General features: G+C 33.5%; 1 long non-coding RNA gene across 1 annotated transcript in view; it reads left to right on the forward strand.

The window, feature by feature from the left end:
• LOC141549317 (uncharacterized) overlaps positions 1–27,835 on the forward strand; it is a 96,236-nt gene that overhangs the window by 37,032 nt on the left and 31,369 nt on the right. The gene's annotated exons all lie outside the window — the stretch shown is intronic.

Here is a 27,835-nt window from a genome sequence, read left to right on the forward strand (position 1 = left end):
CTTTTCATAAATCTAAAAGGTAATATCTGCCTTATTCTGCTAATTTGATTATGATATCATATTTTAGCTCTAAATCAAATATTTCTTTGAAGATCATTTTTCTATATAGTGTAAAGAAATGACCTAAATCTATTTCTGCCAGACTGCCAACCACTATGATAATGAATTTATCAAACACATACTACTATATTTAGCTGTTTCTCTGTCATATAGCTCATCTGTTCTACCTCTCTATTTTCTAATTAGTACCAAATCATTTTAATTATTATTACTCTATAAAACAGTTTGAGATTTGGTACTAATGATCTAGTCAATGCTTAATGTAATAGAACTGGAGGAAAGACAAGAAGGACAAGTAACTAACTGAATGGAGGAACATTTATAAATGGAAAGGTTTGTTTAAAAAAAATTTAATTCATCAACAATTATTTATTTAGTGCTTACTATATACCAAACACTATGTTAAGTCAGTTCATTCTCCACCCTCACTAAAAGTCTTAGAGTTGCATGATTCTATGAAGGTCAAAAAAAAAAAAATCAGTTAGAACCTATCTCTTCTATTCATTAATGTAGAACCATTCCCCCACCCTTCCCATTATCACAGAGATGGGTAGGAACCACACAGAATTTTGTGTATCATGACAAAAGCATCAAGTTCTTTAGTGCTGGGTCATCCCATGGAAGGAGTCTGGAGAATATTTTGTCATCCCCAGAAACCCTCAGTGCTAAGCATGATTATGTGGGAGCTAATAAGCTATGGATTGAATAGATGATGGACTGAAAGTTTCTATAAACTCAAATATGAAAGTGGGATGCTGCATGTATTGAGATTCAAAAAAGCTAAGCTAAATGTATGGCTTACTAACTAAATAATACATTAAAAAGAGGAAACTTGACATTTTGAAGATCTATGTAACCTACCTAGATTATTATCATGGGCCCTACCACTATGCATCCGTTGATGTCAGTACTACTATAAGAGATATAATGTTGAGTTAACCAAACCAAGGCTCCAATCCAGTATGACAAGTCTTGTATATTTATTTGTATATATTAAAGATTTAATGATTTGGGGACATAAGATAAAAGCTTTATATCATATATATATATATATATTATATATATATACAAAAAGAAAGAAATAGAAATAGAAAGAAAAGAAGAGATAGACATTGAAAGAAACAAAGAAAGAAAGAGATTAAGCATAAAATACTAGGAGCACAAAGATAGAGTAGTACTTGAAAAAAGGCTTAAAAACAAACCAGAAGCAACTAAATTTGATCGTGAAAGTAGAAACTGTGCCCAATAGAAATTTAGTATTCTCTTCTCACTAAAGGGCATAAAAAGGGTCTGAAATGTATGCCCACATCTGGAAGGTACATTCTTCATTACAAAATTAATCTTCAGTAGGTATATCGGTTAAGAATTTTACTGCAGCCCTTTGCAAATAGCAGGTACTCAGAGAATGGTTGCCTGATTGCTGAATTTCTTTAATGGGCCATGCTGTATAAATAATACAATGATAATTTCAATTCTCTTCAAACTGTTTATTCAGTTTTATAATAGATATAGACAAAACCATAACTGTTAGTCATAGGCCTGTTCCTTCGAAAAAGAGAAAAAAATCACACTAAATGACAAGTATCTAAAGCCTCAACATCATCTCAGAGTAATTCTGAGGTAATTCTGAACTCTTTCCAAGAAAAATAAAGACCACTTAGAGAATGTCACAGGAGAAGTTGACATCTAGAGAGGAAGAGTAGGGAAGGGCAGCCAGCTGTTTGCAAATGACTAATTATTCAGGTTTCCTTCACCTTAACTTATTTTAATCTGATTCTCAACCTACAGGTGATGTCTTGAGTGGATAATAGCTTAAGAGCCACAAGGAATCTCAGAAGTCACCTAGCTCAGTCCCTTTATTTTAAAGATGAGGAAACTGAGGGACAGAGCAAGATGGCAGAGAAGATACAAGTGAGATTCTGAGCTCCTCTCATACCCTCATTACGAATTTTTAAAATCAGCCTCAAAAAAAGCTGTAGATTGATAAGGTTCATGAAGATTGGAAGTACAACAACTCACCAGCCAAAGATAATCAGGAATATTTCCAGAAAAGGTTTGCCCTGAGTGGCGGGAGCAGACTAATGTAGGGCAGGGATAGAATTGGGAGCTGGGGGCAGCCTCTGAGATTGGAAGGTTTACATAGAGCTCTTTGTCATACCCTGACTGCTTTGCTTTGGTCATAGAGTAGTGGACCAGAAGAGAAATTGGAGCCTAGGGTAGAGGGTACATTGAGGGATGCCAGAGACAAAGAGGATCTGGCTGCACCCACTCATTACCATAAGTGACTCAGCATAGACCATAACACAGTTCTTCGCAGCATTCTGCATCTAGAGGCTCTTGTTGGAGGGCAGTCACAAACCTGCATGTAAGGGGCACAGCCCAGGGCAGCCTCTCATCTGCACAGTGTGGGGCTGGGCCTGGGGTAGTGAAATTTCCCCAGCTCGACTGGGCAGAGACACTTCCCATGCAGTGAGAGGGTGACTGCTAATACTCAAAGCAGGAGCTTGGGGGGGGGGGGGGGCAGTGATACTTTTGCTGCTTAACTTCTAGCCCCAAGGCAGTCTCTAATCCTCACATTGGGGCTCCTCTCAGGGCACTTACAAAGCCCTGTCCTTGATACTCAGGCCTAGTCACTTCCATGTGGAGTTCTTCCCAGAGCACTCCCACAGCTTGGCCACGCCTTGCAGCCCATTGAGAGGACACCTACTGTCCATATATCCATCCATGCTCTGCAGAGTAAGCTGGTAACCTCCTTGCCCTGAAGGCTTTTTAAAAAATGAGTAAAAAAAAAAAAAAAAAAAATGAAGAGAATGATCAACAGCTTCTACACAGAAAGAGAGCAGGTTTCCAACCCCAAGGAAACTAATAGCAAATAGCCTCCAGACAATACTCCAAGAAGAGACTATTAAAAAAAAAATCTCAAAAGAGAGTTAGAAGAAAAATTGGGAAAGTAAAGAGAAGATATGCAAGAGAGTAACAACCTCCTGAAATGTGAATTAGAAAAGGCAAACAATTTCCTGAAATGTGAATTGGAAAAGGTAAAGAATTCACAGGAAGTGCAGGGAAACAGAATTAGGGAATTAGAAAAGGTAAAGAAATCACAGGAAAGTAGGATCTGTGAATTGGAAAAGATAAAGAATTCCCAAGAAAGTAGGATTTGTGAATTGGAAAAAGAAAATAACTCACTAAAAACAAATTTAGTGAAATGGAAAAAAAATTCCATAGAGTAAAACAACTCATTTAAAAACTTAATTGGACATATACAAAAAGAAGTAAAAAAAAAAAAAAAAAAAAAAAAAAAAAAAAAAAAAAAAAGCTAATGAAGAAAATAACTCATTAAAAATCAGAAATGAATAAATAGAAATGAATGATTTGTTGAGACACCAAGAATCAGTCAACAAAAGCCAAAAAATAAATAAATAAATAAATAGAAATCTGGAGAAAATGTCAAATATCTACTTGGCAAAATGACAGACCTGGAAAATAGATCTAGGAGAGATAATCTGAGGATTATTGGACTTCCCGAAAATTATGATGAAAAAAAGAGCCTAGATACTATTATATAGGAATTCATCAAAGAGAACTGCCCAGAGGTAATAGAACCAGAAGGTAAAATAGGCATTGAAAGAATTCATCGAACACCTTCTGAAAAAGACCCTAAAAAAAAAAAAAAAAAAACCTCCACAAAATATTGTGGTCAAATTTCTGAACTATCAGACTAAGGAAAAAAATATTACAAGCAGCCAGGAAAAAACAATTCAAATACCAAGGTACCACAATAAGGGTCACTCAAGATCTGGCTGCCTCTACATTAAAGGATCGAAGGGCCTGGAATCTGATATTCTGAAAGGCAAAAGAACTTGGAATGCAGCCAAGAATAAACTACCCAGCTAATGAAAGAAGATGGACATTTAATGAAACAAATGAATTCCATTTGTTTCTAAGGAAAAAAACAGATCTTAACAAAAAATTGGATCTCCAATCATAGGACTCAAGAGAAGCATAAAAAGGTAAAAGGAACTCTTGAGAACTGTATTTCTGTTGTGGATATACATTAAGACTACATGTATAATTTGATTTTACTGATATAACAAAAAAAAAGGGAAGTAGAAATGGAAAGGGGATAGTGTCAGAAAAAGGGAAAAGGGGAGATAAAAAGAGGGAAACTACATCCCACAAAGAGGCAAAGAAAACCTATCATGTCTGAGGGAAGTTAGAGAGGTAAAGGAACATTATGTGAATCTTACTCTCATGAGAATTGGCTCAAAGAGAAAATAATTGACATATTGGTTTTACAGAGAATTCTCTCTCACCTCATTAAAAAGGGGAGAGGAAAAAGGAAAAGGAAATGAGTAATAAGGGAAGGGTAAAAGAAAGGGAAAGGGATTTAAAGGGAGGAGGAAGGGATACTAAAGAGAGAGGGCTGCATGACATAAGTGGGGCTCATAAGTTTAATTCTTGGAAAGGGGTTCGGGGGCAAGATAAAAAAGCATAATCGGGGATAATATGATGGCAGGAAATACATAATTAGTAATTTTAACTGGAAATGTGAATGGGATGAACTCTCTCATTAAGTGGAGACAGATAGCAGACTGGATTAAAAGTCAGAACCCTACAATATGTTGTTTACAGGAAACACATTTAAAGCAGGGAGATACATACAGAGCAAAGGTAAAAGGCTGGAGCAGAATCTAATATGCTTCAAGTGAAGTCAAAAAAAGCAGGGGAAGCCATCCTTATCTCAGATCAAGCAAAAGCAAAAATTTATCTAATCAAGAGAGATAAGGAAGGAAACTATATCTTGCTAAAGAGTAGCATAGACAATGAAACCATATCAATACTAAATATATATGCACGAAGTGGTATAGCATCTAACTTCCTAAAGGAGAAGTTAAGAGAGTTGCAAGAAGAAATAGACAACAAAACTATAATAGTGGGAGATCTCAACCTTGCACTCTCAGAATTAGATAAATCAAACCACAAAACAAATAAGAAAGAAATTAAAGAGGTAAATAGAATATTAGGAAAATTAGGTATGATAGATATTTGGAGAAAACTGAATGGTGACAGAAAGGAGTACACTTTCTTCTCAGCAGTTCATGGAATAACCTATACAAAAACTGACCATATATTAGGACATAAAGATCTCAAAATTAAATGCAGGAAGGCAGAAATAGTAAAGGCTTTCTTTTCAGATCACAATGCAATAAAAACTACATTCAACAAAAAGTTAAGGGTAAATAGACCAAAAAGTAATTGGAAACTAAACAATCTCATCTTAAAGAATGATTGGGTGAAACAGAAAATTATAGACACAATTAATAATTTCACTCAAGATAATGACAACAATGAGACATCATATCAAAATTTGTGGAATGCAGCTAAAGTGGTAATAAGGGGAAATTTTATATCTTTAGAGACTTAGTTGAAAAAAATAGAGAAAGAGAAGATCAATGAATGGGGCTTACAACTTAAAAAGCTTTAAAAGACCAAATTAAAAATGCCCAATCAAATACTAAATCTAAAATTCTAAAATTAAAAAGAGAAATTAATAATATTGAAAGTAAAAAAAAAACTATTGAAGTAATAAATAAAACTAAGAGTTGGTTTTATGAAAAAACCAATAAAATAGATAAACCTTTGGTAAATCTGATTAGAAAAAGGAGAGAGGAAAATTGAATTGTTAGTCTTAAAAATTGTTAGTACAATGAAGAGGAAATTAGAGAAATAATGAGTTACTTTGCCCAACTTTATGCCAATAAATTTGATAATCTAAATGAAATGGATGACTACCTCCAAAAATATAGGCTTCCCAGATTAACAGAGGAGGAAGTAAATTGCTTAAATAGTCCCATTTCAGAAAAAGAAATAGAACAAGCTATTAATCAACTCCCTAAGAAAAAATCTCCAGGTCCAGATGGATTTACATGTGAATTCTACCAAACATTCAAAGAACAATTAGCCCCATTGCTATATAAACTATTTGAAAAAATAGGGAATGAAGGAGTCCTACCAGATTCCTTTTATGACACAAACATGGTACTGATACCCAAACTAGTTAGGTTGAAAATGGAGAAAGAAAACTGTAGACCAATTTCCCTGATGAATATTGATGCTAAAATCTTAAATAAGATATTAGCAAAAAGATTACAGAAAATCATCCCCAGGATAATACATCATGATCAAGTAGGATTTATACCAGGAATGCAGGGCTAGTTCAATATTAGGAAAACTATCAATATAATTGACCATATTAATAACCAAATTAACAAAAATGATATGATCATCTTGATAGATGCAGAAAAAGCATTTGATAAAATCCAACATCCATTCCTATTAAAAACACTTGAGAGTATAGGAATAAATGGACTTTTCCTTAAAATAATCAGTAGCATCTATTTAAAACCATCAGTAAGCATCATATGTAATGGGGATAAACTGCAACCATTCCCATTAAGATTAGAAGTGAAACAAGGTTGCCATTATCACCATTACTATTTAATATTGTATTAGAAATGCTAGCTTTGGCAATAAGGGTGGAGAAAGAGATTAAGGAATTAAGAGTAGGAAATGAAGAAACCGAATTATCACTCTTTGCTGATGATATGATGGTATACTTTTTTTTAATTATATAAGTTTTTATTTAAGTCAGTGATTAGTCAAAATCAGATTTTTCCCCTTAATTTTTTAATATTATCCCTTGTATTCATTTTTCCAAATTATCCCCCCCTCCCTCCACTCCCTCCCCCTAATGACAGGCAATCCCATATATTTTACATGTGTTACAATATAACCTAGATACAATATATGTGTGTAAATACCATTTTCTTGTTGCACATTAAGTACTAGATTCCGAAGGTATAAGTAACCTGGGTAGATAGACAGTAGTGCTAACAATTTACATTCACTTCCCAGTGTTCCTTCTCTGGGTGTAGTTATTTCTGTCCATCATTGATCAACTGGAAGTGAGTTGGATCTTCTTTATGTGGAAGATATCCACTTCCATATGATGGTATACTTAAAGAACCCCAAAGATTCTACTAAAAAGCTAATAGAAATAATCCACCTTTAGCAAAGTTGCAGGATACAAAATAAACCCACATAAATCATCAGCATTCTTATATGTCACTAACAAAATCCAACAGTTAGAGTTACAAAGAGAAATTCCATTTAAAGTAACTATGATAGTATAAAATATTTAGGATTCTATCTGCCAAGGGAAAATCGGAAACTATATGAGCAAAACTACAAAACACTTTCCACACAAATTTAGTCTGATTTAACTAATCAGAAAAATATTAAATGCTCTTGGATAGGGAGAGCAAATATAATAAAGTAATCTATTTATTTAGTACTATACCAATCAGATTCCCAAAAAACTATTTTAATGACCTAGAAAAAATAAAAACAAAGTTCATATGGAAAAACAAAAGGTCAAGAATTTGAAAGGAATTAATGAAAAAAAGATCAAATGAAGGTAGCATAGCTGTACCAGATCTAAAATTATATTATAAAGCAGCGGTTACCAAAACCATTTGGTATTGGCTAAGAAATCACTAGTTGATCATTGGAATAGGTTAGGTCCAAAGGACAAAATAATTAATAACTCTAATAACCTAGTGTTTGATAAATCCAAGGACCCCAGCTTTTGGGATAAGAACTCAATGTTTGACAAAAATTGCTGGGAAAATTGGAAATTAATATGGCAGAAACTAGGCATTGATCTTAACACTGTATACCAAGATTAGGTCAAAATGGGTTCATGACCTAGGAATAAAGAATGAGATTATAAATAAATTAGAGGAACAGAGGATAGTTTACCTCTCAGACCTGTGGAAGAGGAATGAAATTATGTCCAAAGAAGAACTAGAGATCATTATTGATCACAAAGTAGAAAACTTTGATTATATCAAATTGAAATCTTTTTATACAAACAAAACTAATGCAGATAAGATTAGAAGGGAAACAATAAACTGGGAAAACATTGTTATAGTCAAAGTTTCCAATAAAGGCCTCATTTCCAAAATATATAGAGAATTGACTCTAATTTATAAGAAATCAAGCCAATCTCCAATTGATAAATGGTCAAAGGATATGAATGGATAATTCTCAGATGAAGAAATTGAAACTATTTCTAGCCATATTAAAAGATGCTCCAAGTCATTATTAATCAGAGAAATGCAAATTAAGACAACTCTGAGATACCACTACACCTGTCAGATTGGCTAGAATGACAGGGAAAGATAATGTAGAATGTTGGAGGGGATGTGGGAAAACAGGGACACTGATACATTGTTGGTGGAATTGTGAATACATCCAGCCATTCTGGAGAGCAATTTGGAACCATGCTCAAAAAGTTATCCAACTGTGCATACTCTTTGACCCAGCAGTGTTACTACTGGGCTTATATCCCAAAGAGATCTTAAAGAAGGGAAAGGGACCTGTATGTGCAAGAATGTTTGTGGCAGCCCTCCTTGTAGTGGCCAGAAACTGGAAACTGAGTGGATGCACATCAATTGAAGAACGGCTAAATAAATTGTGGTATATGAATATTATGGAATATTATTGTTCTGTAAGAAATGACCAACAGAATGATTTCAGAAAGGCCTGGAGAGACTTACATGAACTGATGCTGAGTGAAATGAGTAAGACCAGGAGCTCGCTGTATACTTCAACAATACTATATGATGATCAATTCTGATGGATGTGGCCATTTTCGACAATGAGATGAACCAAATCAATTCCAATAGAGCAGTAATGAACAGAACCAGCTACACCCAGCAAAAGAACTCTGGGAAATATCTATGAACCACTACATAAAATTCCCAATCCCTCTATTTTTGCCTGTCTGCATTTTGGATTTCCTTCATAGGCTAATTGTACACTATTTCAAAGTCTGAATCTTTTTGTACAGCAAAACAACTGTTTGGACATGAATACATATATTGTATTTAATTAATACTTTAACTTATTAAACATGTATTGGTCAACCTGCCATCTGGGGGGAGAAGGAGGGGAAAAATTAGAACAAAAGATTTGGCAATTGTCAGTGTTGTAAAATTACCCATGCATATATCTGGTAAATAAAAACTACTAAAATTAAAAAAAAAATGAGGAAACTGAAATTCATGAAGATTAAATGACTTGCCCATCATCATCTCAGTAGTATGCAGCTAGGTGGAAAAGTAGATAAAATCTGTAGATTAGGAGTCAGAATGATCTGAAGGAAATTCTACTTCTAATACCTACTGTGTTTGTAACCCTGCATTACAGGGAGCCTCAGTCAGACTGAGACTTGTTGAAGACCTTAGCTTAAAAAGGCAAAGGTCTCCCATTGCATCTAGGGTCATCTCCAGTCATCCTGATCTATAATTGGTAACCAGACCCAGATGGTTCTGAAGGGAAAAGTGAGGCAGGTGACCTTGCACATTCCTCCTTCACTTAAATACAATTCATTTTCATGTTATGACAAGTTCTTCTTTGAGAATGAATAATAACAAGTGTAAAAATCTAGTAAATTCTCTAAACTGTACATTTCAAAGAAAATGTCAGTCTCCATTGATAGAGGAATTTTCTCCAACTGGAAGTTCCCTATACTTGTGAAATAAGGTGGATGGGGTGTTTAAGAAGGATTAGCACCTTTGGGGTGAGAGCTATGGCTCTTTCCAGTATGATTCATTCACCTTTGGTGTTCACCTGCCACCACACAACTCTTACCTGTCGCTCAATGTGTAAGCAGATGGGCTAAAAAACAGGTTGAGGATAACTAATGAACCTCACACCCATTGGTAAATTGAAGGGATGTCTATCGCAAATATATAAAGACTTTCCCCAGAGGAATGATCAGAGAAGAAAAATTTGTTCCAACAACCATGAAGATGGCTAAAGCATGCACTATGGGACACCTATAGCTTGGTCAGAAATCTACATCCTAGACCATTGCCAACAGTCCTGAGTTTTGCCACTGGAGTTTAATGACTCTGGAAGACAGAGTAAAACTGACAACTTTGTGCAACTCTGCCTCACTTGAATCCAATTCACAGTCAAGTCAAAACATCACACTGTGATGTCACTGATCCTCTTTGAAAATGAAGGATAAACAACAATGCTTGTGAAATCACAGTCCCAATTCCTCTCTCTATCAGTAGTAGTATCAATCTCTAATAATGATATAATAATAAAATATATTAAATAATAAAAAATTGGGAGAACCAAATAAGATCTTATGTAAAAACACTTTGCAATCCTAAAGTGCTATATAAATATTAGCTATTATTAGTAAATATCAGAGATAGAGTTTGAATACAAGTCATTTCTTTTTATTCTAGGGCCAGTGCATTTTCCCATTGTAATAGATTCTCCTTCTTATCCTTCAAGATTCAGCTCAAGTGCCATCACCTCTATGAAGTCTACTACAAATAGAAACAATCCTTCCTTTCTTGTGTCTCTCATGTCTCCTTATTTTCCTGTTCTAGGTTCTAAATTATATTCTCACTAGGATTATATTTATGAGTCCTTATCTTTATTTTTTTTGGACTACTAAACTCTAAGTTCCATGAAGATTGAGGTAGTAATGATATGTTTATTTTTGTATCACCTAGCACTGAGCTTTGTTCATACCATATACATAATAACTACTTGTTAAATTGAAGCAAATTGTAAAATATCCAAGCCAATTCCAATAGGTTTATGATGGAGAGAGCCATCTGCATCCAGAAAGAGAATTGGGGGGACTAAATATGGATCACAATATAGTATTTTCACCTTTTTTGTTGTTGTGCTTGCTTTTTTTCTTTCTCATTTTTTTCTTTTTGATTCGATTTTTCTTGTGCATCATAATAAATATAGAACTATACATAGAAGAATTGCATATGTTTAACATATTGGATTACTTGCTGTCTAGGGTTGGGGAAGTAAGGGAGAAAAATTTGGAGCACAAAAGTTTTGCAAGTGTGAATATTGAAAACTATCTTTGTGAGATGATCAACTATGAAAGACTTGGTTCTTCTCAGTGATTCAGTAATCCAAAGCAATCTCAATAAACTTTGGACAGAAAATGCCATCTGCATCCAGAAAAAGAACTAAGAAAACTAAATGAAAATTAACATATACTATGTTCACTTCTTTTTTTCTGTTTTTTTCTCTCCCATGATTTTTCCCTTTTGCTCTGATTTTTCTCTCCTAACATGATTTAAAAACAATATGTATTTTTTAAAATAAATAAATAATAAATTTTAAAAGAAATTTGAAACAGAAAAAAAACTTATCTTTGCATTTATTTTGAAATTAAAAACTTATTATTAAAAATGCAGAATATTCAGATTAGGCAAATAAAGAGGACAATGCATAGAACTAACAACTTGACATCAGCATTCTGACCCTCAGTATATCAGTATATTTTCTTTGCTTATTTCCTCATACATAAAATTGGGGTAAAAATAGGGCCTACTTCACAGGGTTGTTGTGAGGATCAAATGAATTAATAAATGTAAAGTGTTTTGCAAGGGATATATAGTGGTTTACTATATCACTTTACGTGATCTATAAATAGTAATTTTTTTCATTATTATTATTTCAGAATAAAGAAGCCTTCTGAAACAGGCAGATATATCGAAACTAAGGTTCATATTAAAGGACAATAAGATAGAACATGACCTCAGTCAGGGATATACTGGAGCTACCTCAGTTATAGAGACATTGTTAAACATTCAGTATAAGCATTTTCCCCTTGAGAACTAATAAACTCTACAGATCAGTACTTTAAATATTATTTTGCTGATTGTCTTGTCTTAAGAAAATGATGAAGAAAATTTCAATAATGCAAATTAAGCTTAAAAATTTGTCATGACTACATTTCCCATCTGGAAAACTGGTTGTTAAATATTTACTCACAAATTCCTGCCGTCAGCCCTCAGGGTACAACAGCCTTTCTTGTATAAATATTCTCTAGTCAGAAGTAAATTGTGGAGTGAACTAGACTGTTCGCATAGCTTCTTCCCTCTCTATTCTTTAATCTAGCGTTTTTTTTAATTTAGTTAAATTAAAATTTTAGTTTTAAAATGCAATCTTTTGTGTAATTAACTCTTTAGTAATCTGATGAAGCCAATCGAATCCTTTTCAGAATATTGTTTTTATATACATTAAATACAATATACAAAATTACAAAGGAAAGCGATTATTATATTGAAAAAGTGTCCCAATTTTTTTTTAATTAGTTCATGGACCTCAGGTTAGGAACCACTCTAAATTAAAAGAACAGAACAGACATGGCAGGAAAAAGACATGAAAGGGAAAAGAATTTATAAAAGGGTAACCTGCAGGAAAATATGTATAATATAGGAAAATCAGTAGATCCTTCCCCATTTGCAAGGAAGAGATTATAGTCTAATTATATAAATATGAGATTCAGGTCTTAAGCACCTTTTTTTGGTCTTTATCCAAGAGATGTCCAGATGCCAGAAGCCCAGAATTCCCCAAGCAATTGCCCTAATTTGCTTTCTCCCTAGGGACAGCCCTGCATAGTATTTATCGTCCTTCACATTAGAATGTTATGACACCAACTCAATATAAGTAGGGCATGAAGTTTGAATTGTTTCTTCAAAGAGCAGTGATAAGTTCATTCAATTTCCTACACTTCAACAAGATGGATCCTTGATCTCCATAGCCATTAATTAGAACCAAGCTTCCTGACTTCTGGCACTAAAACCAAAGCCAATTACCTCATCAACAATGTTTTAGTCCACTGATTGACCTTGCAGCACATAATGAATGTAGTGAAAATAGTTCATTCATGAACTCAATTGGAAAAATATTTAACATTTTCCCAGTACTTAGATATACCATCTTGGTTGATCTTGACCAGGCAATTCACACATACATGCAAAAACTCTTTTGCCTAGTTCACTTTACACCATGGAAGTTCTAATTTTCCTTATTTTTTTCTCTTCCTGCTTTTCTTCTTTCATTTTTCATATTTAGTAGAAAAGGCAGATTTCAGAAAAAAAAAAAAGGTTATTGGGGCTTGCTGACAGTCATATATCCCAAACAAAGCAAACTTCCTCCTCTAGGAAATATCCTGCCATGTCTTTGTTGACTATGGATGTTAGAATTAGGAGTCTCAGACATGAATGTCTCCACCCAAAATTATCTGGTCATGCATAACAGTATCTTCTCAGCTTTTACTGGAATTAAATAATTTTTCATCATTTCAGAAAAAAATATATATATATGTCTATTTCACATTATTGGGATTTCTGTTCCTATGTTATCATGGCAATAATAACAACTTAAATTGTAACAAATTTGCTAAACTGTCAGAGGCTCAGAGGTAGAGATTTTTTTTTTAGAGATTAGGAAAAGTTGATGCCTATTGATTGAGGAATGGCCTTACAAATTGTGACACATGAATATGATGGTATGATACTGTGTTGTAGGAAATGTCAAATATGAATACAGAGAAGTATAGAAAGACATAGAGGATCTAGTAAAAAGTGAAGTAAACAGAACCAAGAAAAGTATATACTCAACTATGGCTGCAAAAATGGAAAGAACAACCCCAAAACAATCAAAAAAAAGAATGATGCAAAATTACAAAGAATAAGCCTGTCTCCAAAGAAAAAAAATATGAAGCACTCCTTTGGAGAAGTAGAGAGTGGGAGTCCACAGTTTCACAATATTGCTTTTATGTCAGATTTCTTCAGAATGTTATCAATAAGTTTTTATATTCTGTAAAAAAAAAAAAGTCGTAAGAGATTACTTTCTGGGAAGGATTAGAAAGATGAAAGAGACATCTGAGTGATATAAAAATGAAAGATATCAACAAAAATCCATTAAAAAGGAAAATATTGAAAAATCAGAAATCAAGAGTCAGAATAGAGGTTTATTCTCAAAAAACCAGTTGATAAGTAGGGATACTCAAAGACATCATGATAGAGGAGTTTGTATGTAATCCAAAGGAGTCTCTCATTATTTTTTTTAAATGACCCAGATGTACTTCAAAGGATTTTTCAATTCTCTTGTTCTCTCTCTTCATAATCCTGACTCGGAAAGATAGACAGTCTATTACACTACCCATCAGCATACTGAGAGCAACTCCCCATTTGCAAGCATGACACAGAATAACATTTAATTAAAGGCAAGGAAGTAAAACAAAAACTATTGCAGAGAAAAAAGAGGAGGGAGGGAGGAAGAGAAAGAACAGAAGGAAGGAAGGGAGAGAAAAAGGAGGGAGAGAGAAAGAGAGGAATTTAATTTTTTGTATTGCATATGAAGGTTCTTCTGGAAAAGAGTTTTAACTTTGGTCTTTTCTTTCCTAACAATTCCCTAATGACTCTGACACTTAAAGAAGAGAGAATGAGGAAGAGGAGGAAGGGTATCTGATGTTATTTATGTCTCTATTTCTATCACCTCTTCTTTCTGCAATGCCTCCTGTTTCTATCAAGTTTTTAGGCCAGGCTAGAATAAGTTTTTAGAGTATCTTTCAATCTTTCAATAGCATTTACCAGATGCAAGAAAAGAAAAAAAATGCATTTCCAGAGTATTCTTTTTCTAAAATTACTATTTTCTTTCTCTTTTCTACTTTCATTTCATCTTCTTATCAGTTCTAACCCTTTACCATGAATATTCCTTACAATAAGGACATTTTTTTCTATTACCAAAATGGTCATGGATATAAATATAGAAGCCTTCTCAGATTTAAAGGAAGTAAAAAAAAAAATATATCACAGCCTTGCTCATTTAACCAAATTTTTTTTTAAAAAGTGTAATTTCAGTGGCTTTCCAATTTTTTTTTCACAGCAGGGGGGATGAAGTAATTTATCCCACAGATAGTAAGGACCAGAGACTGATTTTGAACTCAGATCTTCCTGACCCTAGAGCTAGTATTGATTCATTGCACCACCTACCTTTCCTTTTCTAATTTTTTTAAGTATAAAAAAGAAAAGTTATTCTCAAGCTGTTATTTCAAGTTTTACATAACATGGCTCCTTCCTACTCTTCTATTCTTATTCCCTATTAATTTCTTTCACAAATAATATGTTCCAACCAAATTGGACTACTTCAGATTCTGAATTTCCATTCCTGGAATGCATTCTCTCTTCATTTCTACCTTTTAAAAATATTGTCAGGGTAATAGATATATAGGATAATCTAGTTTGTGGCATCACACTGTAGCCCTTCACATTGTATATGAAATATCCCCCTCTCTTACTTCTCCTCTCTCTCTGTCTCTCTCTCTGTCTCTCTCTCTGTCTCTCTCTCTCTCTCTCTCTCTCTCTCTCTCTCTCTCTCTCTCTGTGCGTGTGTCTCTCTGACTCTGTGTCTCTGTCTCTGTCTCTCTGTCTCTTTCTTTCTTTCTTTTTCTCTCTCTTTCTCTCTTAAGTATTCTAACTCAACCAGCCCACAGTATATTGTGGACTTCCAAATGGGGATTTGATCTCAATGTATATTCAATAATTCAGATTTTCTCAGAGTGCTGTGGATAATTGCTATGGGAAATTATCTCTACACACCATTGTAGCTCTTGAGTCTAATCAGTGTGTGTCTACTTATACAAAGCCAACCAGTCACAAAGAAAACAACATCAGACAATAAATATAATCATTTACTTAATAATAAAACAAAGAGCAAAAAATCAATATGTCATAAATATTTAATAACAAATAATACAGCAACTTCAAAAATAACACATCATAGTCTATTCATAAAAATAAGTTGAACTTTCCCACCAATGCAGAATGTTGGAGGGGATATGGGAAAATTAGGATGCTGATACATTGTTGGTGGAATTGTGAATATATCCAGCCATTCTGGAGAGCAATTTGGAACTATGCTCAAAAAGTTATCCAACTGTGCATACTCTTTGATCCAGCAGTGTTACTACTGGGCTTATATCCCAAAGAGATTTTAAAGGGAAAGGGACCTTTATGTGCAATAATGTTTGTGACAGCCCTCTTTGTAGTGGCCAGAAACTGGAAACTGAGTGGATGCCCATCAATTGGAGATTGGCTGAATAAATTGTGGTATATGAATATTATGGAATATTATTGTTCTGTAAGAAATGACCAACAGAATGATTTCAGAAAGGCCTGGAGAGACTTACATGAACTGATGCTGAGTGAAATGAGCAGGACCAGGAGATAATTATATACTATACTATATGATGATCAATTCTGATGGACGAGGCCCTCTCCAACAATGAGATGAACCAAATCAGTTCCAATGGAGCAGTAATGAACTGAACCAGCTACACCCAGCAAAAGAACTCTAGGAGATGATTATGAACCACTACATAGAATTCCCAATACCTATATTTTTGTCTGCCTACATTTTTTATTTCCTTCACAGGCTAATTGTACACTGTTTCAAAGTCCAATTCTTTTTGTACATCAAAATAACTGTTTGGACATGTATATATGTATATATATATATATATATATATATATACATATATATATATATATGTGTGTGTGTGTGTATGTATATATATATATATATATATTTACATATATATAGAATTTAACTTCTACTTTAACATATTTAACATGTATTGGTCAACCTGCCATCTGGGGGAAGGAGGGGAAAAGTTGAAACAAAAGGTTTTGCAATTGTCAATGCTGGAAAATTACCTATGCATAATTTTTTTGTAAAAATTAATTAATTTAATTAACTAATTAATGTAAAATAAAAAAATTAAAATATTCACCAAAACACTTTTAAAAATATTGTTATTATATTGGCTAGTAGCTTTCTCTAAGCAAGAGAAACAAAAAACATCAAACCATTTTCCCCTATGAATTGAAAAAAGCTCACCTCTTCATTCACCAGAATTCCTTATTTTCCCAATATATAACAATTAACCAATCCAACAGCAAATGCACTGCAATGCCTCTTTTTCCTGCTTTGCACAATAGAGTAAAGCAAATAACAACAGGGACTTTTAAAAGATTTTAGTTCTCTCATTCTAGATGGTACTAAAGGCAGTAGCTATCTTTCAATGGAGATATATGGAGTATTCAAGGAAAACTAAGAACTCTGATGTGAGGGCTTGCTGAGCACTTTTCAGGGCTGTTCATCCACCTTTACAATTCACCTGCCACCACCCAAATCTCATCTGTGGCTCCAAAAAGCTGTACTTCAACAAATTATCTCAGCAGATTGATTAAACCAAGTTGAGGATAACCAATGAGCTTCAAAGGGGAATGTCTACCCTGAACGCATGAAGACATCCCTTGGAGGAATAAGATGAAAACAATTTGTTCCAATGGCCATGAAGGTTGAGGCAGGCACTGTGAAGTGCTTAGAGCTCAGTTAAACATTAAAGATAACAGTCATGCCCTGAATTGCATTGGTCTTGCCATTTGACTGATGACTCTGGAAGAGAGAGTAAAGTTAATAACTTTTTGAATGTCTGCCTTACTTAAAAATCTAATTCAAGTGCAAGTCAATGCATTACACTATGATGTCATTAGTACTTTTCTAAAATAAAACACAATACAACAATCTTTCAGTGAGTATCTATTCTTTCTCCAGCCATTCAATACCTAACAATAAAAAACTTCTTGTTATTTGATTAACTGTCCAGATTCCAGTTTCTTCACATAGCTCTGTCAGAAGCTACTAAATCCACATTTTTCCTGTTTAATTCTCTTCTGACTATTTTTGAACACTCCAACCAGGTTCTTCACCATCTTTTAATGATTCAAGTCAGTGATTCCTGGTACTCAATGGCTCAACTTTATGAGTTATATGAGTTAAAATACTTATGAACTCCCTTTTCTGTATGTTATAGAATCAAATCTTTATTTAATCAACCCATAGTATCCAAATAATTAAGTGATTTATCATTTTGTGAGTTCTAAATCTCTTAACTTAAAAAGCTATATGCAAATGAGCTGAGAAATCATAATACTTGAGCCAGTCTTCTAACATTAAATTTCTGAAAACTGTTTCGCCATGTTTCAGTTTTGTTTTTAATTGTACTGTCCCTGTCAACAATATTTCTCACCTATGAAAGAAGCATCACTTAACATTATTTAAAAAATTATTTAAGCCTTTTTATTTAAGCAATATGGCATAATAGAGAGATGGCCTTAGAATGTCAGCAGGGTGACTGAACGAGTCATTTAACCTTTATTTGCCTCAATTTCCTCATTTATAACATGGGTATAATATCACAGCATCTACCTTTCAGAGTTACTGTGATGTTCAAATAAGATAATAATTATAAAGCACTTAGCACAGTATCTAGCACATGGAAAGCACTCTATAAGTATTAACTCTTTATCTTGCTGCTATTGTTAATATAATTGTTAGTTCTCACCTTCAATTTATTTTGGACTATAATATTTTTGTGGTGTATGAACATACACTCAGAGGTTGTGTTTGTTGTTGTTGTTTTAATTTGTCCTTCATTCTGGAAGAAGACCATGATGTTAGGGAAGTGATGCCATGATGTGCAAGTGAATTAGATTTAAGAGAAGGAGGGCTGTGAAAGGTCACCTGTCTCACTTCCCCCCCCCCAGAGCCATCTGAATCCAGTGGCCAAATATAATTCAGTAGGACTGGAGATGGTCCCTTGGCAAAATGGGGCATCTGGGCCTTTCTAAGCTGAGGTCTTCAACAGGTCTCAGTTTGACTGAAGCCACACCCATTCAGTGATTAAAGCTAGGTAGAAATTGAGGCAAAGAATCTCCTCTTTTATCTAGTGGGAAAAAAAAAAAACTAAATAAATAAATGAATGAATCTCCAGGTTTCTGGCCAAAGCAAAATGACTATCATTTACGTTCAATTTGAGTTAATCAGGACTCCAATAATGATGGAATGGGACTTAACCTAGGACTTATTGGTGACCAATTAGAATCAGATTGGTTTTACTTTAAGGCCTGGTCCTTAAGAAAGAAATCTATCCAGTAAATTCCCTTCCTTGCTCCCATATACATATCCTTAGCAAAATGTAAGTTTCTTGAGCACTGGAATTATTTTGTCTCAGATTAGTGCTTTGCACAAGGTAGATATTTAATAATGTTTTCCTGAAATGAGCTCAACTGAATTAAATTAAAGTGAACTCTTCACACTCCATCATTTACTTCCTGTACTCCCAGAATTGAGCATACTATCCTATGCCAGTATGCAACTATGGAATGTTTGAATGATATCTTTATTCAAATTCCCCAATATATTCTGAACTATTAACCTAGATACAGACTAGCTAATCCAGTCAATTATGCTTCAGTTCAATTCGAGAAGCATATTTTAAAAGTTCCCTACATTCCCAAACACTGTGTTAGGTGCTAAGAAAACAAAGACAAAATGTGAAAATGATCCATGGTCTCAAGGAACTTACAATATACTAGGAAAAAATGTCACATTTACAACTGAATAAATATACTAATATGTGCTTTATAATTAAATACAAAGTAATTTCAATTCTTGGAATTGATAACTACTGAAGGAATCAGGAAAGACTATATATATAGAAGACACCACTCAACCTAAGTTTTGAATGGAGCTAGTTATTTTAAAAGGCAGAATTGAAGAAAGACTGTATTCTAAACATGAAAAAAATCCAGTGCAAAGCCTAAGAAATAGCATCTGGGATGAAAGTATGAATGAGGGCATCAAATAGTTCAATATGGCCAGAACAAAGATACATGAGATAAAATAATGTGAAATCAATCTGACATGGTACTTTGTAAAGGAATTTGCATTCTATCCTAGAGACAAAAGGGATCCACTAAAACTTTTTGAAAAGGAAGTGACATGATCAGACCTGTGCCATAGAAATATCAATTTAACAGCAATCTGTAAGATGAGCATGATAAACAGACACAGAAAGACAGACAGAAATTAATAAGGGGAAGAAGTAAAGAAGCTATTAAGATAGTCCAGACAAAAGATGATGAGACTCTGAAATAGATTTAGAGAGTGATTTTGATGAAAGGAAAGAAATACATGCAAGAGGAGGAGAGGTAGATTTGATTTGATTATGAAATTTGCTGGTGATAAGTAGTGATAGAAAGTACATACCTCATAAGGACCCCAACCTGAGTGACTGGTAGGATCATAACACTCTTAACAAATATAGAGAAATTTAGGAAGGAATTTAGGTTTTAAAAATATATATATATATATATTTCCATAATAGACTGTATTTGGGGTGACTAGGGGACATCCAGGGATAGCTATATATCACAGTGCAAAGAGTTTCTGGCCTGGAGTCAGAAAAATTCATCTTCCTGAGTTCAAATTCAGCCTCAGACATTTCCTAACTATTTGACTCAGGGAAAGTCAGTTAACCCTGTTTTCATCAGTTTCTTCAATTATAAAATGAGCTGGAGAAGGAAATGGCAAACCACTCTACTATCCCAGATGGCATCACAAAGAATCAGACATGACTGAACCACAATATCAAGGGGATATTCAGATAGAAATTTGAATCAGAAATTATTTAGTGATAAAAAACTAGAAAAAAGGAAAGAAATAAGGTTCAACGTAGAATTTTTGGCATCATCTGCACAGAAATTATCATTGAACCCTTGGAAGCTACTGAAGTCCCCAAGAGAAAATGCAGAGATTTGACTTGTAACTCCTTTGGTTTTTTCATCTCTATCATTTATGGAACAAAAGCTATAAGAATTCCCAGTACTAATGGAACTGGTAAAAAGTTGGCTACCTGAGTTTCCTATTTTCTGCCAAGGCAGTTTCCTATAGGTTGAGAAAACATTGAAGTTTGTATGGATTTCTTTGGATCCTCAGTGGATACCCTATGTATTATATTGCCTTATGCCCATTTCTTCCTCTAAGTGGAATACTGAAAGTAATTACATTCCTATCTGACAACTCTTCCCTTGCCTCTCTCATTTCACAAACTATATAGTTCACTAAATAACTCTAGTATCTTAGTTATTAAATTGACAGTTTCTCTTTTTCTCAACTAACTCCAACTTTGTTTCAATCACGTGAATTACAAATAACACCTAAAGGCTCTACAGAATTCCTCCAAGAAATCTGAATGGTACTCCACAATTTAATCCCAGATTCCAATTCTAATTTGGCCAGCTTGCTTCACAATTCAGGGAAAATTTAGAACATTTATAGCAGAGAAAATCTTCATAATACTTGAAAAGAGCATCTTGATTTTTAAAATGATTTTCATATAAAAACTGTTCGAAATGGTATTAGTGTGAAACTGGTAAAATATTTACATATTAACAAGAAAAAAAGGGCAATCTCATCACTGCACAAGCATCCTTCAATATAAGCATGCATAGTTCAGAAAATACTTCCTTTCATGGGTCAGTAATTTCATTGATATGGATATTCTACTGATCCAACTAAATCATAACCTGTGCATACCTTATCTTGCTGTGTGAATCTCATCCAAGTCCTTCCACAAATCCTTAGCCTCAGAAAAATTATGTAAAAAAAAAAAATCAACCAAATATTTCATTCTTGAAAGGTATGAATGATCTGTGCTAAAAGGAGTACTGGAGACCAAAAAAAAAAAAAAAAAAAAAAAAAAGGATAGAGAACACACAGAGGAGAGAAGGAATTTTGCTTTCTAATGGAACAATAGCAGTCTCAGCAATAGTGTTAACATCAACATGGCAATTTTCCTACTCAGACTCAGAAATCTAGAAGAGCAAAAGCTAAAAGATAAAAAGCAGCTTTTATTTTCCATCCTGTATGTAAATAATGTGGACTTGCTTTTCTTTTTGAGATATTGGAATATAATTTCTAATATCTCTAAACTATAAACAAAAGAAAACAATTGGAATAAGAACCTAGACCTTAGCTCCCATATACATATATATGCATATATATATATATATATATATATTTACACATATTTAAAAAAAAAGCTAAAGGGGCAAGTAAAAAGATTTGAAATTGTTATTTTTTACCATGGAGACTCACTTAGATGGTTGGAGTACTGGGGAAAAAAAAACCTCACTGCTTTACTTCAACTGCATATAATAATCATCTATTTCTAGGAAAATCCTTTTATTCCTTTAAAGACTGCATCTAATTAATCCAATCTTAAATCTAATCATAAACACCTGTGCTTTGCATTTCCTTATGCCCCATTGTTAGCAGAATGAGGTCACTGGAGAGTTCAGAGAGTCATATAAGAGAAAGTAACTTTTCCTGCACAGGGCCATGATACCAATTCCTTAGATTTTTCATTCCTTAACAGGGGGCATAACCACAAGCCACTACTATACTTCCAAGAATTACTATGAATTTGGATCTTCACAATCTTCCCCATAGCATTATGAGCCTATCCATATTGACATACAATGTTACACAACAGGTTATAGTTTTAGGAACCTTGGAAGTCACCCAGTCCAAGAACAATGCCTTTGTCCTTGTGGGAGGAACTGGCAGTAGTGCTAAGTGTTTCATAAGGAACTGTGAACTCTAAAAAACATTCTCAGCACCAGTGTTAGGCCTATACCCAAAAGAAATAGGGAAAATTGCTAGATATACAAAAATATTTATAGCAGGTTTTTGTGGTAGCAAAAAACCCAATAGCAACAAAAAGTAGAAATTAAAGAGATGCACATTACTATAGATTAGCTGAATAAATTGTGATATCTGAATGTGATAAAATACTCTTGTGCTATGAGAAATTAACAAATGGATAATTTCAAAGAGACATGGAAAGATTTGTATGAACAAATGCAGAGTAAAATGAACAGAACCAGAAAAATAATTTCTTTTTTTTTTTTTTTAGATTTTTTTATTTTATTTTATATATATATATATATATATATATATATATATATATATTTTATAATATTATCCCTTGTATTCATTTTTCCAAATTACCCCCCCTCCCTCTATTCCCTCCCCCCGACGACAGGCAATACCATACATTTTACATGTGTTACAATATAGTCTAGGTACAATACATGTGTGCGAATATCATTTTCTTGTTGCACAATAAACATTAGAATCCGAAGGTACATGCAACCTGGGCAGACAGATATTAGTGCTAACAATTTTCATTCCCCTCCCAGTGTTTCTTCTCTGGGTGCAGCTACCCCTGTCCATCATTGATCAACTGGAAGTGAGTTGGATCTTCTTTATGTTGAAGATTTCCACTTCCATCAGAATACATCCCCATACAGTATTGTTGTTGAAGTGTACAGTGATCTTCTGGTTCTGCTCATTTCACTCAGCATCAGTTGATTTAAGTCTCTCCAGGCCTCTCTATATTCTTCCTGCTGGTCATTTCTTACCGAGCAATAATATTCCATAACCTTCATATACCACAATTTACCCAACCATTCTCCAACTGATGGACATCCATTCATCCTCCAGTTTCTAGCTACAACAAAAAGAGCTGCCACAAACATTTTGGCACATATATGTCTCTTTCCGCTCTTTAGTATTTCTTTGGGATATAATCCCAGTAGTAGCGCTGCTGGGTCAAAGGGTATGCACAGTTTGATAACTTTTTGGGCATAATTCCAGATTGCTCTCCAGAATGGCTGGATTCTTTCACAACTCCACCAGCAATGTATTAGTGTCCCAATTTCCCCACATCCCCTCCAACATTTGTCATTATTTGTTCCTGTCATCTTAGCCAATCTGACAGGTGTGTAGTGGTATCTCAGAGTGGTCTTAATTTGCATTTCTCTGATCAGTAGTGATTTGGAACACTCTTTCATGTGAGTGGATATAGTTTCAATTTCTTCCTCTGAGAATTGTCTGTTCATATCCTTTGACCATTTATCAATTGGAGAATGGTTCGGTTTCTTATAAATTATGGTCAGTTCTCTATATATTTTGGAAATGAGACCTTTGTCAGAACCTTTGTTTTTAAAAATATTTTCCCAATTTGTTACTTCCCTTCTAATCTTGTTTGCATTAGTATTATTTGTACAGAAACTTTTTAGTTTGATGTAATCAAAATCTTCTATTTTGTGATCAATAATGATCTCTAGTTCTCCTCTGGTCATAAATTCCTTCCTCCTCCACAAGTCTGAGAGGTAGATTATCCTCTGTTCCTCTAATCTATTTATTATCTCCCTCTTTATGCCTAAATCATGGACCCATTTTGATCTTATCTTGGTATATGGTGTTAAGTGTGGATCCATATCTAATTTCTGCCATACTAATTTCCAGTTTTCCCAACAGTTTTTTCCGAATAATGAATTTTTATCCCTAATGTTGGAATCTTTGGGTTTGTCAAAGATTAGATTGCTATAGATGTACCCTTTTTTGTCCTTTGTATCTAATCTGTTCCACTGATCTACCGGTCTATTTCATAGCCAATACCAAATGGTTTTGGTGACCAGAAAAATAATTTCTATTAGTACATTAATATCCTAAAAATCAATTATTTTGAGGACTTCTATAAATTGATGAAAAAATGAAATGAGCAGGACCAGGAAAACAATTTATATAATAACAATGTAAAGAAAACTACTTTGAAAGGATATGGCAAGTCTACAGTGAAGCACTTTTCAGGTGCTTTTGTACTCATGTACATATACAGTTTCAGTTTTTATGTACTTATTTATCTTAAGCCTTTGAGAAATGGCCATCTCTCATCTCTAAAAATGGTGACATCCAAAATCACACAGTTTTGAACATAAGTCCTTATATTCCTCAATCTGGAGGAATTTGTTTCTAAGAATAAGCTTTACTCATTTCAAGTAAACCTTTAAATTAAAATAGAGTTTTAGTAATCATTTATGAAAGCATAACTTGTGTTGTGTCTACATCTTTATAAGTAAAAATACAGTACATCTTAAGTATACATATCTTTATGTAATATAAATTTTATGATCTTTCTAGTTTTACTGATACCATGCAAAAAGACCCACTCACACAGGAAAAACATGTTTTTATAATTTAAAAAATTCTTAGATGAGATTTTAAATCAAGTTGTTTATTCTTATTGTATTAGTTGGTATTGCTTAATAATAAACTACTTAGATTTTTTACATTTATTTCTAAAAAAAGAGCAAATACTTTGAAAACTCTATCTATTGTACATGTTAACTGAACATTTGGCTTTTCTTATATGGATACTTAAGCCAAAACTGTTATAAATCTAATTTAGCATGTTCTGTGATGATTCTAGGCTTGATGAAACCAGTAAAATGCCTTTGTCAAGCAGAAATATCTGAAGAATTTCACTTTCTATAGGGAATCCTTGTTCAATGCAAAGTTGAACTTTCTCTGCAATAATGACTAAAAAAATAAAGAAAGTCCTCTGGTATAGTTATATCTCAGTGTCTTAGGATTTACTAGGTAATAAAAAAAGGATTATTTCTATTTCATCTTTCAATAAACTTTCCTCAAATGTTATATATTCATGGAAGAAACTTTATTGAAAGGTATTTTGCTCTGCCTAATCAAATTCATTATATAATCAACAAACCTAATTTTTAGCATTTTGTGCCAATTGTATGAAAATAAAGATATGATCTACTGTGGAATATTATAGTCATCCCATCTATTTCACAAGGGTTAGAGACACAGAGACCTGGAAAATTCACATAAAATTTTTTGACCCTGCCTTTGTACCAGAGAAGAAATATACCTTTTTTTTCTTTTTTTCATTTATGGGATATTTACATTGCCTTATTATAAGATTTCAGTTAAGTATTTGGTCCAGCTTGTGGTTGGAATAACAAAGGGAAAAGTTGTAATGTAAAAGGATAATTGTACTTGCAAAAGACTGATAATCATTTCTAATAGTCTCATCAAATATATTCCCAAGTATATTGGTACAGGAATGTGTCTATTTTTTAAATATTGCATTTTAAAAAATTGATTATAACAATTTTTGACAGTACATATACATGGGTAATTTTTTACAACATTATCCCTTGCACTCACTTCTGTTCTGAATTTTCCCCTCCTTCCCTCCACCTCCTCCCCTAGATGACAGGCAGTCCCATACATGTTAAATGTGTTATAGTATATCTTAGATACAATATATGTGTGCAGAATTGAATTTTTTTGTTGCACAGGAAGAATTGGAATCAGAAGTTAAAAATAACCTGGGAAAAAAAAACAAAAAAAGGAAACAGTTTACACTCATTTCCCAGTGTTCCTTTTCTGGGTGTAGCTGATTCTGTCCATCATTGATCAATTGGAATTGAATTAGATCTTCTCTTTGTTGAAGATATCCACTTCCATTAGAATATATCCTCATACAGTATTGTTGTTGAAGTGTATAATGACCTCATGGTTCTGCTCATTTCACTCAGCATCAGTTCATGTAAGTCTCTCCAAGCCTCTCTGTATTCATCCTGCTGTTCATTTCTTACAGAACAATAATATTACATAACTTTCATATACCATAATTTATCAAACCATTCTCCAATTGATGGGCATCCATTCAGTTTCCAATTGCTAGCAATTACAAAAAGGGATGCCACAAACATTTTGGCACATACAGGTCCCTTTCCCTTATTTAGTATTTCTTTGGGATATAAGCCCAGTAGTAGCACTACTGGATCAAAGGGTATGCACAGTTTGATAACGTTTTGGGAATAATCCAGATTGCTCTCCAGAATTTTCACAACTCCACCAACAATGCATCAGTATCCCAGTTTTCCCACATCCCCTCCAACATTCTGCATTATCTTTGCCTGTCATTCTAGCCAATCTTACAGGTGTATAGTGGTATCTCAGAGTTGTCTTAATTTGCATTTCTCTGATCAACAGTGATTTGGAACACTTTCATATGAATGGAAATAATTTCAATTTCATCATCTGAAAATTGTCTGTTCATATGCTTTGACCATTTATCAATTAGAGAATGGCTTGATTTCTTATAAATTAGTGTCAATTCTCTATATATTTTGGAAATGAGGCCTTTATCAGAACCTTTAACTGTAAAAATGTTTTTCCAGTTTGTTACTTCCCTTCTAATCTTGTTTGCATTAGTTTTGTTTGTACAAAAGCTTTTTAATTTGATGTAATCAAAATTTTCTACTTTGGGATTAATGATCTCTAGTTCTCGTTTGGTCACAAATTCCTTCCTCCTCCACAAGTCTGAGAGGTAAACTATCCTATGTTCCTCTAATTTATTTATGATCTCATTCTTTATGCCTAAATCATGGACCCATTTTGATCTTATCTTGGTATGTGGTGTTAAGTGTGGGCCCATGCCTAATTTCTGCCATACTAATTTCCAGTTTTCCCAATAGTTTTTGTCAAATAATGAATTCTTATCCCAAAAGTTGGGATCTTTGGGTTTGCTATTGCTATAGTTATTCACCTATTCCACTGATCAACTAGTCTATTTCTTAGCCAATACCATATGGTTTTTGTGACTGCTGCTTTATAATATAGTTTTAGATCAGGTACAGCTAGGCCACCTACATTTGATTTTTTTTTCATTAATTCTCTTGAAATTCTTAACCTTTTGTTCTTCCATATAAATTTTGTTGTTATTTTTTCTAGGTCATTAAAATAGTTTCTTGGGAGTCTGATTGGTATAGCACTAAATAAATAGATTAGGGAGTATTGTCATCTTTATCATATTCGCTCGGCCTATCCCAGAGCACCTAATGTCTTTCCAATTATTTAAATCTGACTTTATTTTTGTGGCAAGTGTTTTGTAATTTTGCTCATATAATTCCTGACTTTTTTTTTGGTAGATAGATTCCCAAATATTTTATGCTATCAACAGTTATTTTGAATGGAATTTCTCTTTGTATCTCTTGCTGTTGGATTTTGTTGGTGATGTATAAAAATGCTGAGGATTTATGTGGATTTTTGTATCCTACAACTTTGCTAAAGCTAT

The sequence above is a fragment of the Sminthopsis crassicaudata genome, chromosome 1 (assembly GCF_048593235.1).
Source record: "Sminthopsis crassicaudata isolate SCR6 chromosome 1, ASM4859323v1, whole genome shotgun sequence".
NCBI lineage: Eukaryota > Metazoa > Chordata > Mammalia > Dasyuromorphia > Dasyuridae > Sminthopsis > Sminthopsis crassicaudata.